This window comes from Hippocampus bargibanti, linkage group LG20, assembly GCF_051943395.1.
Source record: "Hippocampus bargibanti isolate YZ-2025 linkage group LG20, ASM5194339v1, whole genome shotgun sequence".
In the NCBI taxonomy this organism is placed as follows: Eukaryota; Metazoa; Chordata; class Actinopteri; order Syngnathiformes; family Syngnathidae; genus Hippocampus; species Hippocampus bargibanti.
In genome coordinates this window covers 12,771,659-12,782,075 of record NC_142753.1, presented here as the reverse complement: position 1 = coordinate 12,782,075, position 10,417 = coordinate 12,771,659, and positions in this window count along the sequence as shown.

The window sequence follows — 10,417 nt, the reverse complement described above, 5'->3', positions numbered from 1 at the left end:
CATCACATTTCAATTTCAACAACGGCTGTGACTGGTTATACTCGTGTTGTACCGTCAATATAGCCTTATACCCTTCTTTTATTGAACTGTCCAAATAAACTTTTTTGGAGAGGGCCACCTCGCCGGCTTATAGGCAACTTTATTTTCACCACAGAAGTTGAGTTTATTTTGAGTCTTGACATCTGAAGCGACTCCCCGCACCATTCCTGTGGAAGCCAGGAACTCTTCAGAAGAAACCATCAGAAAAAAAGAAAACATAGAGAAAGACTGTTTGCTTTGGTTCTGGTTTCTTTTCCCAGTCTCCTTTACAAAATTGGGTTGGGTTTGGATTGACTTGGGTTTGGAGTCGGCTGGTTTGCACATGGCTCGGTGGTCAGGGTGCAGAGAGAGAGAGAGAGAGAGAGAGAGAGAGAGAGAGAGAGAGAGAGAGAGAGAGAGAGAGAGAGAGAGAGAGAGAGAGAGAGAGAGAGAGAGAGAGAGAGAGAGAGAGAGAGAGAGAGAGAGAGAGAGAGAGAGAGAGAGAGAGAGAGACAGAGAGAGACAGAGAGCGAGAGAAAGACAGGGTGGATCTCGTCAACATTTGAAGCTGTTTTAGGGTCTCAAATTTGAAGTTAACAAGAGAAAATGGGATCAACATCATTCTGTGTTCAAGACAATTCCATTGAGGGGATATCATATGACACATTTAAATATGGCTTGTTCATAGTCTTTCAGTCATCAATTTGTGGATTCAAGAGTGTCATGTCTTTGCATGGAATCCTTTCTATTTATTGCCAACTGATTTGTGAGTATATTCTGGTACTTCCAGTTTGTCAGGCTTTTTTTCTTCCCATGGATGTGCTGGATGACGGGATGGAGGGATGAATTCATATCCGTACGGTGCCACTTAGTTTTGTATTGTTTTTTTCCTCCTACAAAGTCCTAAGAATAGAAAGTAGAGTGGCTAAGGGTCAGGGAGTGCTGGCTCCAAGCCGAACGCAGTGAAGGGGAGAGAGAGTGTGCGCCTTTGAGGGAGCTCGGGGTTAAAGGCTGCGCTTGTCATGGAGGGCTACAGTGAGCCTCAAGTGGCTATTGGGGTTTTGATGCCGTAATGCGACACGGCTGAGGCGAAAGAAGGACTACAATTCCCCCCATTGTTCGATGTATCACCCTCCCCTTCGCTTCTCCTCGACGTACCCCGCCCTGCCTAAAACTCAGCATCTTCCTCTCCGGTTACACTTCTTGGGTTCATATCTGTCCTAATCGAGCTGACCAATCACCGCTCGGGCTTTCCTTGGTGGGACGCGAATGAATCACTGAAATGGGAAATGACAACATAGTCATATTTCAAGCAATGGCAAAATAAAAAGAAAGGGAGAATCAAATCAAACGGATCTCCTTTTGTCTCTCCACAGTCTCCAGTGGTGTGTGGGTTTCGCCAAGTTTCATTCCAATCTGGTGGTAAGGGGGGGGCTACTCGGGGCGGATCGTCCTTTGGGACAACCGCAATCACAGACGGACACCAGTCCAGAGGACTCCTCTGTCGGCTGCTGCGCACAGCATAAGCCTTATTCAGATTTTTTTGGGGGAAATAGATGTATCAGAGATTTCATCATGTGTTAGTCATTTTTTTTCAGCAACATTGAAGTAAAAACATTTCACACTACAAACAAAAATTCAGCCGTCAAATATATGACTGAACAGCGAATTCCATATATTCTGTGATATCCGAATCAGAATCATCTTTATTGGCCTAGTATGTAGAACACGCTGCACTAGTATCATCATAAATAAGACAAATAAGTATGGAGGACACTAACAACAACTAATCTAATCTAATTCCTTAATGTAAGTAGGTCATCTCAGGAACAACTGTGAGACAATGTGCAGACAGTGGTTCAAGTGAGTACAGATACAACGGAATGCTATGTAAAATTACAAAGAAGCACAAAAGTTCTATTTGGACGACTGTTTCGAGAGTTAACAGCGACAGGGAAAGAAGCTGTTTAAATATCGGCTGGATTTGGTGCGCATGGATCGGTAGCGCCTGCCTTAGGTGAGTTGCTGGAAAAGGTGGTGGGCAGGGTGCAGAGGGTTCAGTCGTTGAGCCTGAGCTCAGCCACATGCTATACTGTACACTTGCGTCATCATAACGACGAGAGTCATATATAAGCACAGCTATAGAGGCCACCACACTGCTGGCTTCAAGTGTCTGCCAAATAATGAGGCCTTGGCTCACCTCCTTTACATTGAGTGAGAGCGGGCAGCTTGGCACGGTGCCCATTGCTGAAAGGGTTCTTTGTGTGGCCCAGTACACAAATAAATTACTAGCCACGAATGACTTGATGGTTTCACGCACTCCCGTGGATTTGCACAGCAGCACGTGTAGCCAGATGTGGAGTCCAGTCAAAGCAACGCGAATGTCGTGAATGACGTGATGACGATCCAGGGCGACATTTTGAAACACGCAAGTAGCTTCTTAACTCATTCGATGCCATTCACAAATTTATTCGGGAATTGAAAAGAGCGCCATTCCCACATTTCTTCGGATTTTGGATATTCTTACAGGGATGCTAATAAAGCGCTGGTCAGAACTATGACATTTTTTACCACGTTAGCGCTTTGTTACATCTTCAGCTATTGTTAAAGCGCTACATAAATCAATATTTATGTATTGTATTTGGTACAGCCGCCCCATTTTAAGGTCACATAACTCCATCCCCATATAACGTATTCTTTTCAAAGGTTTCTTACACTGAATTGAATGTTTATATAGTCCTAAAAGTCAATCTTCTGTGGGTCCTGCAATTGGAGTGAAAATGACAATAACCCTGGCACTGGAGTGGACACATTTTTGCACATTATCTGGCAGTGAATGAGTTAAATAGAGAGACGGTAGATGACGGAGTGGCAGGTCATGATCATCATTTTGTGCAGCACCCCGTGTAGTGTGTCACCATGATGGGCACGCAAAATGCCAACAACCTGATCAGCGTGTCTACAGACGGAAGGATGTGCTCCTGGAGTCTGGACATGCTGTCTCAGCCTCAGGTGTCGCCACACGCCATCGCATATTAGCAAATATCACCGATAAGATGGAACGTCGCATACGTGCACGGAATATGTAGTTTCGCATTTTTTCAATGTGTTTTTCTAGGAAAGTATGGCACTGGTGTACAATAAATCCAAACCGGTGGCCGTCACCTACAGAAGATGTGAACAACTATGTGGTCGGTAGTGAGGGGGGCGCGAATTACACCGCATTCCGACACGGCAGGTTCGTGGATGGACTCAAGCTTTGGCCACAAATTTGATTTTAGCTACACCTGTCAATCACATTACGTCTACCTCCTGAGAAACAAGACAACATGGAGCATGTGAAATGAGAGAAGGTTTCAGGTTTGAAGAATTTCACAGGAATGCATTTTTTTGCCTCTTATCCCGATCCATATTTGTATGCGGGCATGCGGGACATAACGCTAAGTATGCGTGTATGTTTGTGTGCAAATAGATGCTTCGACATACCTCAAGCAGGCTGCTGCCGCTCACCTAGAAAGCCCCTTGGGGGTTTTACCTTCCGCCCACCAATCATAGCTTTCACAAAGTGGAGCACGAAAGGCAACCACACACTCGGGTCGACGTCTCCATGGGTCTCAAGTTCAAAAGGGTCTTGGAGAAAACGCTCCGCAAATGTTTCCACGTGACGCAGTTCCAATGCTGTGCTTAATATAAACATTGGGAGTTTGAAATAGTCACGGCAGCTGACTGGGAGCAAGGGTTGCGGCGTTACATCAACTCTTTTGGTCAACGTCTTCAGTGAGGAAAGGGATTGATGACATGCTCTTCTCTGGAACTTCCAATCATATGAGGTGATCTTGACCCAGCGTGGAAAATACATCAAAGTTGAAAAAAAAACAACAGGAAAGCTGATTTCTATTTCAAAGATTCACAATGACGTGGATTTTCCAAAACGCTTACCCCGTTCCAAGTTTGTGGGGAGACCGGAGCCCATCGAGGCTGACGGATAGTAAAAGGCAGACGATAACCAAAAACTGTTCATCTGTAAGTTGCAGGGCACAAACAGAGAGACAATCCGCCATTAAAACTGAACCACGACACCGCCGGTGACAAGGAAAGAGGACATGTTATCAAGAAAATTAAGCAAACAGATGGCTATTCTTGCTAACTCAGTTGAAATGGAATTTAGGGAATGTTTGTGCTTGTCAGTTCATATTTCACTGTGTTTTCCTGAAATGATGGATGCCATTTTTGGCACCAGAGAGGAAAATGGAAAGGAGGCCAAGTGACCACAGCTAAATCCAAGAATGTTGTATTTGTATATGCATTGCCTTTATTTTTTCTTTTTGTTCTTTTCATTCCTCGAATTAAAGTTTGAACATACACCATTCATTGGGGGTGCGCCTTAAACACCGGAAAATATGGTAATTTGATGATTAAAACCCATATTTGGCCTCCTGCAGACTCTGATATAGGAAGTATGTCAAATATTTTGCTTGGATCCGGAGCGTCTCAATTGTTTGGGAGCATTTGACGGGTTATGTGTTGCAGACAGCTGTTGTGCTGAGAAGACAGTCCACCTTGTGGAAGGGGGGGGGGCTCCCTTTCATCTCTGCCAGCGGTTTTATGGCACTGTGTGAATGTACAAGGCTTTTTAATTAGGCTGCGCACCCAGACAGGCCCCAAGGCTGAGGCAGCGCCACTCTGTCTGAAACTCCCTCTTGCGCTCCTTCTTTGAAAAAAAACTTTTTTTTTCTTTTTCGTCTCGACTCAAGTCAAAAGCTCTAACCCTGAACGCTCACTTTTTTTTTGTTTTTTTGCACCATCATAAACATCTTCTGACCTCTTTTCATCAAAACAAGCCTGTGTACTCTTTTGAGGTCAACGCCGACTACATTTATGATGTCATGTGGTCGCCCGTGCACCCTGCAATCTTTGCCTCGGTGGACGGCGTGGGCCGTCTCGACCTGTGGAACCTCAACAAGCACACCGAGGTGCGTGTGTCTGTGTGTGTTTTCCATGATGGATGGCCATCACGGGTGTGTTTTGGCTCTGTTGACGTGTGTCCTGAGGGCCCGTTGCTACGCCTCGACCTGAAGCGCACGACGCTCCCCCGCCCTCGCCACCCCTGTGGGCGTTTCCCCACAGTCTTTGCTTTAAATCACGCCGGGTGACATCCACTCAAGCCCGGCTGCCTCACAGCATTCCCACAAACGTCTGTACTATGTTCATGCAACTTCTTCCATCCATTTTTCATTCTCAGGTGAAGGCCAAAATGTAATCATAACAGAGTTCAGTCGATAACTAAAGTATCGGCAGGTGCTGTTGTCGCCATGTTCGGTCCTGCATGAGTTATGATTGATTAGCAGAAGAATAGCTAAAACTGCTCTGGACATAATTTAGCCTTCTCTAGTCCAGACGTGACACGACAGCAGATTTTTTTCTTCAATCATTTATTTAACAAAATATTAATACAAAGCTAGAAATAAATGGATAAGAGATCAATTCCACCAATGCACATTGTTGCTGTGAATGTTGCAATATGAATGAAGGTGCAATGTTGAAATTGAAGTTTGCATGCCAAATTATTATTGGATCAGCGGTTAGTGCTGATGCTATGGTAATACTAATCTTATTTCCTTATTTCATTCATCAAGCAGAAATGAGGGTGTGAATAATTGGATTGGATGAGCCTTTGTCTCGCAGTGGCAAACTTGACATTTCACAGCAGCAAAGTGATGAAAGGAAGAAGAAAGGAAAGGAAGAAGTAGAAAAAAACAGGAGCTACTGTAAAGGCAGGCACTCTCGTGGCTGCCATCTTCAAGTCAAAACAACAACAAAGCACTTTCTGCACCCTCTTTGTCGTATGAAGCAGTTCTAAAATGAAAGAGGAGAAAATGAAAGCGTCCCTTTCACAGCTGGATCAGGCATGTCATGGTGAAATGTGAACATCTGCTACAGGCTAAAAGTTGAAAGCAAACTGGAAGCTGTCGCATCCATTAACAAAAAGAGACATCTGCTGTTTCACATCTCCTGTCCCACGTAAAACTTATCCTGTGACTTTAAAGTGACCTTGAGAGTTTTGAAAGGCGCTTAGAAATGAAATGTATTATTATTATTATCATTATTATAAATCCACTTCAATTCCAAGCCGCGGCCGCTCCACCTTCCAAAAACAGCACTAACCTTTCTGCTGAATAAAGCGGGGCTGTGAAAATGCTGCCCATTAGAGTCATATTTCATTTTCAAAAGGAAAACCATCCTTTGTCATTGCAGTATGCTATGCTTCCTGTCTCTTGGTCCCCATAGAAACAACATCAGCACCATCCTCGACAACTTTTTACCGGCCCATTAGGAGGAAAAAAAACGGGGGTCCCCGTCTTGACACAAAGTGGGTACGCGCGATGATGTCATGACAATGGCCGGCCGCTGGTCTGCACAAGGCCCGCAGATGACAGCGTTCCCATGGTTCTCATGGTTCCCTCAACAGGGGCCTTTTCTTTGACAGAGGAAGACGCCCTAATTGGCCCAACAATGCGCTTTCTGAGAAACATTTGCCCGCCAACACACAAGCGGATATACAGAAGGTACATAAAAAAAAAAAAAAAGCTCGCGCGCACACGCACGCGCATTCTAAGAGCAACAGCCCACCATTGTTAGCATCGCATGAAAACACAGGCAGTCATAACAACATTAACGGAATTGTGCGGAGCGCCTGCTTCTCATTTCCAGGAGATATTCACACACTCTCACACGCACGTTTCTATACAGTCCATTGAAAATGTACTGTTCTGACCCGGTTGAGCGCAGTTGCGGATTCAAGCGGGGGGTAATGGCAGCCAGTCTGTGGTTAGCGGCGCTTTTAAATACTCGGCAAGCTGTGCGTGCGTGAGTGAGGTTACGTGATGCCAAAAGGCCTCCAACTCAGACTTGCCTGCCATAAGTCGGCGAGACGTGAAATGGAAAGAAAGCCTTCAGATGTCTTCCTGACATTTTCAATGAACGCATAAGCGCAATCCGTGGCCAAATAGCATTTGATGCCGTGCTGATAAGATGCAAAATGTTTGTTGAGGAGGTCCCAACGGTCAGCGTGACCATAGAAGGTGAGTCGGCACTGCTCATCCGGAGGGAAGGAAGTGGCTGTGGGTGACTCTGTGTGTGGCGCGACCATACTGGAGAGCTATTCCACCTGATATGTTCGATGCACACACTTTCTTATACATCTTTTCGCTTCTGTAGGAAGAGTTAATTTCCAGAAGAAAAACAACGTAACTCAAAGCAAAAATTGCGTCAAATGAGCGTATTTTCCGGTTTCCCCCAAGGAATGGTGTCTATTCAAACTTTTTCCATCTATAGTAAAAGGCACGACGGAATGGAAGGTGCAAATGGACATTTCATGAGCTCAGCCTTATTTTCCGTCAATTCCAACCAATCCAAATCTTCCCAGAAGAGGCGGCGCTGTTCTGGCCCTGTCGCCAGCTGTGACGTCCCAATTCTTTCTTCTTTCTAACTTTCAGCGGTGAAACTCCAAGTGAAATGATACGTCACCATGCCAACAGATGGTGAGACACAAAGTGGTCTCATTGGATGGAAGTGACTTCCTGACACTCTACTGGTGTAAGACACGCATCATCAACGACAAATATCAAGTACTTCATGCTACAGTGAAAAACCTCCAGAAACACCGCAAAGGCTCATTTTGCGTCTCTTAGCGCTGCGCGTTTGGCCAAATGTCACAACTGTTATGGATGAGTGTGTTTGATTCCCCCTTTTCCTTTTTTCTTCCTGTCCTCCATGTGACTCTGTAATTGGCACAAAGCGAGAAAGCACCCCCCACCTGAAATCCCTGCCGTGTTCGCAGGCAGGTATTCTCGCCTTAAGTCAATGTTGGCTTCACTAAGAGAGCCACATCCAAGCAAAACGGAGCCTCGGTGTGCTTATCTCAGTGTCAACTGTGGCATGTGCCTCTTACTCCAGTTTGTGTTGGTTCTCATCCTTTCTGTGCTCTTGTGTGTTCTGATTCTGCCGCTCCGGTACATGTAGGTGGACCGCGTCGTGTTACGTGTGACGGACCATTTCTAAAAATGCCCCCCCCCCCTTTAGCCTTACGATGCTTCTTCTTGAAATGCTTTGCACTGAAAAACTCAAGCAAGGATCTACAGACTGACTGTTTCCAAACGCCACTTTGGGCTACTCGCACGCATATTACAGAGACGACAATTTGTGGCCTTTTGCTCACAAGAAATGTTTGTACAATGAAAACTACTGAAATCAAGGCACAAGTTGATATTCCATGCACTGGTAAACTTGAACTCATTCACTGCCATTCCAGAATAGAAAATATGACACAGAGCGCCATTCCCGAATTTGTATGGGTTTTTCTTTTTCTTGTTTGGGTGCCGATAAAGCACTGGCCGGCCTCTTGCATGTTAGCGTTCAGTTCCAACTTCAGCTGTTGCTAAAGCACTATATAAACCAACATGCATTGCACTGCCTTTTGTATATCCGCCCCCATTTCAAGGTCATATAACTCCAGACCCATATAACTTGGGAATTAACTCTTATTTTTTTTCTGATGAAAGAAGAGAGTGCAAGGTTTCTTACGCTGTATTGAATGTTTATGTAGTCCTAAAAGTCAATATTGTGTGGGTCCTGGAATTTGAGTGGAAATGACAAGAATTTCCCACGCAGTCGACTGACAGCGCTTTGGCCTTCCAGCTTGAGGTCTGGACTGCACCGGGCCAGGATCACCGCAGCGCCCGCTGGCATCCCTGTGGAGACGCAATCAAGAGTGTCCTCAATACACTCGCACATGTTTCCAAAAGGATCACTTATTTCAAATCAGACTTGGCATCAGCGATCGAATGAAATCTTTTTTTTTTCCTTCCCGTTTGAAGAAGAGCCGTGGTCAAGGTGGTTCACGCTGAAGCGGGATGCGTGTCTGCATCACATGACCTCTAAAGTGACTTCGTTGGTTATTTCATCACTCGTTTTTTTTTTGTTCTCCTCCTTCTCAGACAATGGCCGGTAATGAGAGCAATGCACACTGTCAAAGGGAGCGCTAAAGCGGGGGCAGTGACGACACGGCAGCCGACCATCCACTTGTGCATGAATGGCCTCAATCATCCGCGGCGCCGTCATTACCATCAAGCGCACCTTTTGGCCGCTTTATTTCCTGGCGGGCTTTTAGGGCTTGGCGCCAACCAAATGAGAACTATTCAGGAGGTCAGCGGCAGCCAGCCAGGGAGAGCCTGACCACCTGCGCTAAAGCAGACAAATGACAAGCCCTGTGGCCTCGGCATGCATAACATTCGCACGGAAGCTTCATTCTGGGACTTTGCTCTTTTGTTGCACTTTGGTGACCCTGGATGTGAAAATGGCGGGAAGGAGATATGTAGGGAGATCTCACTGTGGCTTTTGGAGGCACGGCAGCCAAGCAATGGCGCCGACATGAGCATTGGGTCGTAAGGAAGGTTCATGGCCTCATGTTTGAATTGATGGTAAGATGCAAACATGTACAACATCAAAGCGATAGCATTTTGTTTTTGGCCAGACTCCAAATTGCCTTGACAATTTTGCGAGAGGGGGCAGAGACCGAACTGGGGAAGGGAATTTGGATTTGAGCGCTTTCGCCATTATTAGTCTCACAGTGGAGAAATTGACATTTCACAGCAGCAAAGTGATGGAAGGAAGAGGAAAGGAAAGGAAAACGTAGAAAAACAAAACAAAATAATATGACAACACAAAGACACAGGCATTCCATCTGAAGCATTTTCTGCACCCTCTTTGTGGTATGAAGCAGTTTTTGATGAAAGAGGAGAGGATCGAAGCATTCTTTTCACCAGTGGATCAGGGATGTCATGGTGAAATGTGCACGTGTGCTACGCGCTAAACGTTGAAAGCAAAACACGAAGCTGTAGCATCCATTGACGAAAAGAGATTGTCTCACATTTCCTGTCCCACGTACTGTAAATCCACTTCAATTCCAAGCCGCGAGAGTTCCACATAGGCATCGGTGCTCTGCGTTGACGCCCGTGAGAGCTCTTGCTCACGGCTGCCTGCTCGGGCGCCATTTTGGACTTGGAATCTTGCATGAATCTTCAAGGTGACATATTCCAGATTTAATTTGATCTTCTCAAAAACTCGCAGCCTGTCACTGGCTGACTACCAGTCCGAGTTGCAATATAAAAAAAGGATCTGATCACAGCCAAAAAAAAATCACTTCAAATGTCAAATGAAAGCGACATTTACTGTAAATTCATCTTCAATTGCCAAATGTGACATGTTTTTTTTGTGGGTTTTTTTACAGACACGAACGACTATGGTGAAATAATACTCGACCAAGCGAGCAAGTATTTCAATTTCCTGCGCGGACTGTGAAACATGAATTGGCAAAATACTGAAACCGCTGATCAATAAA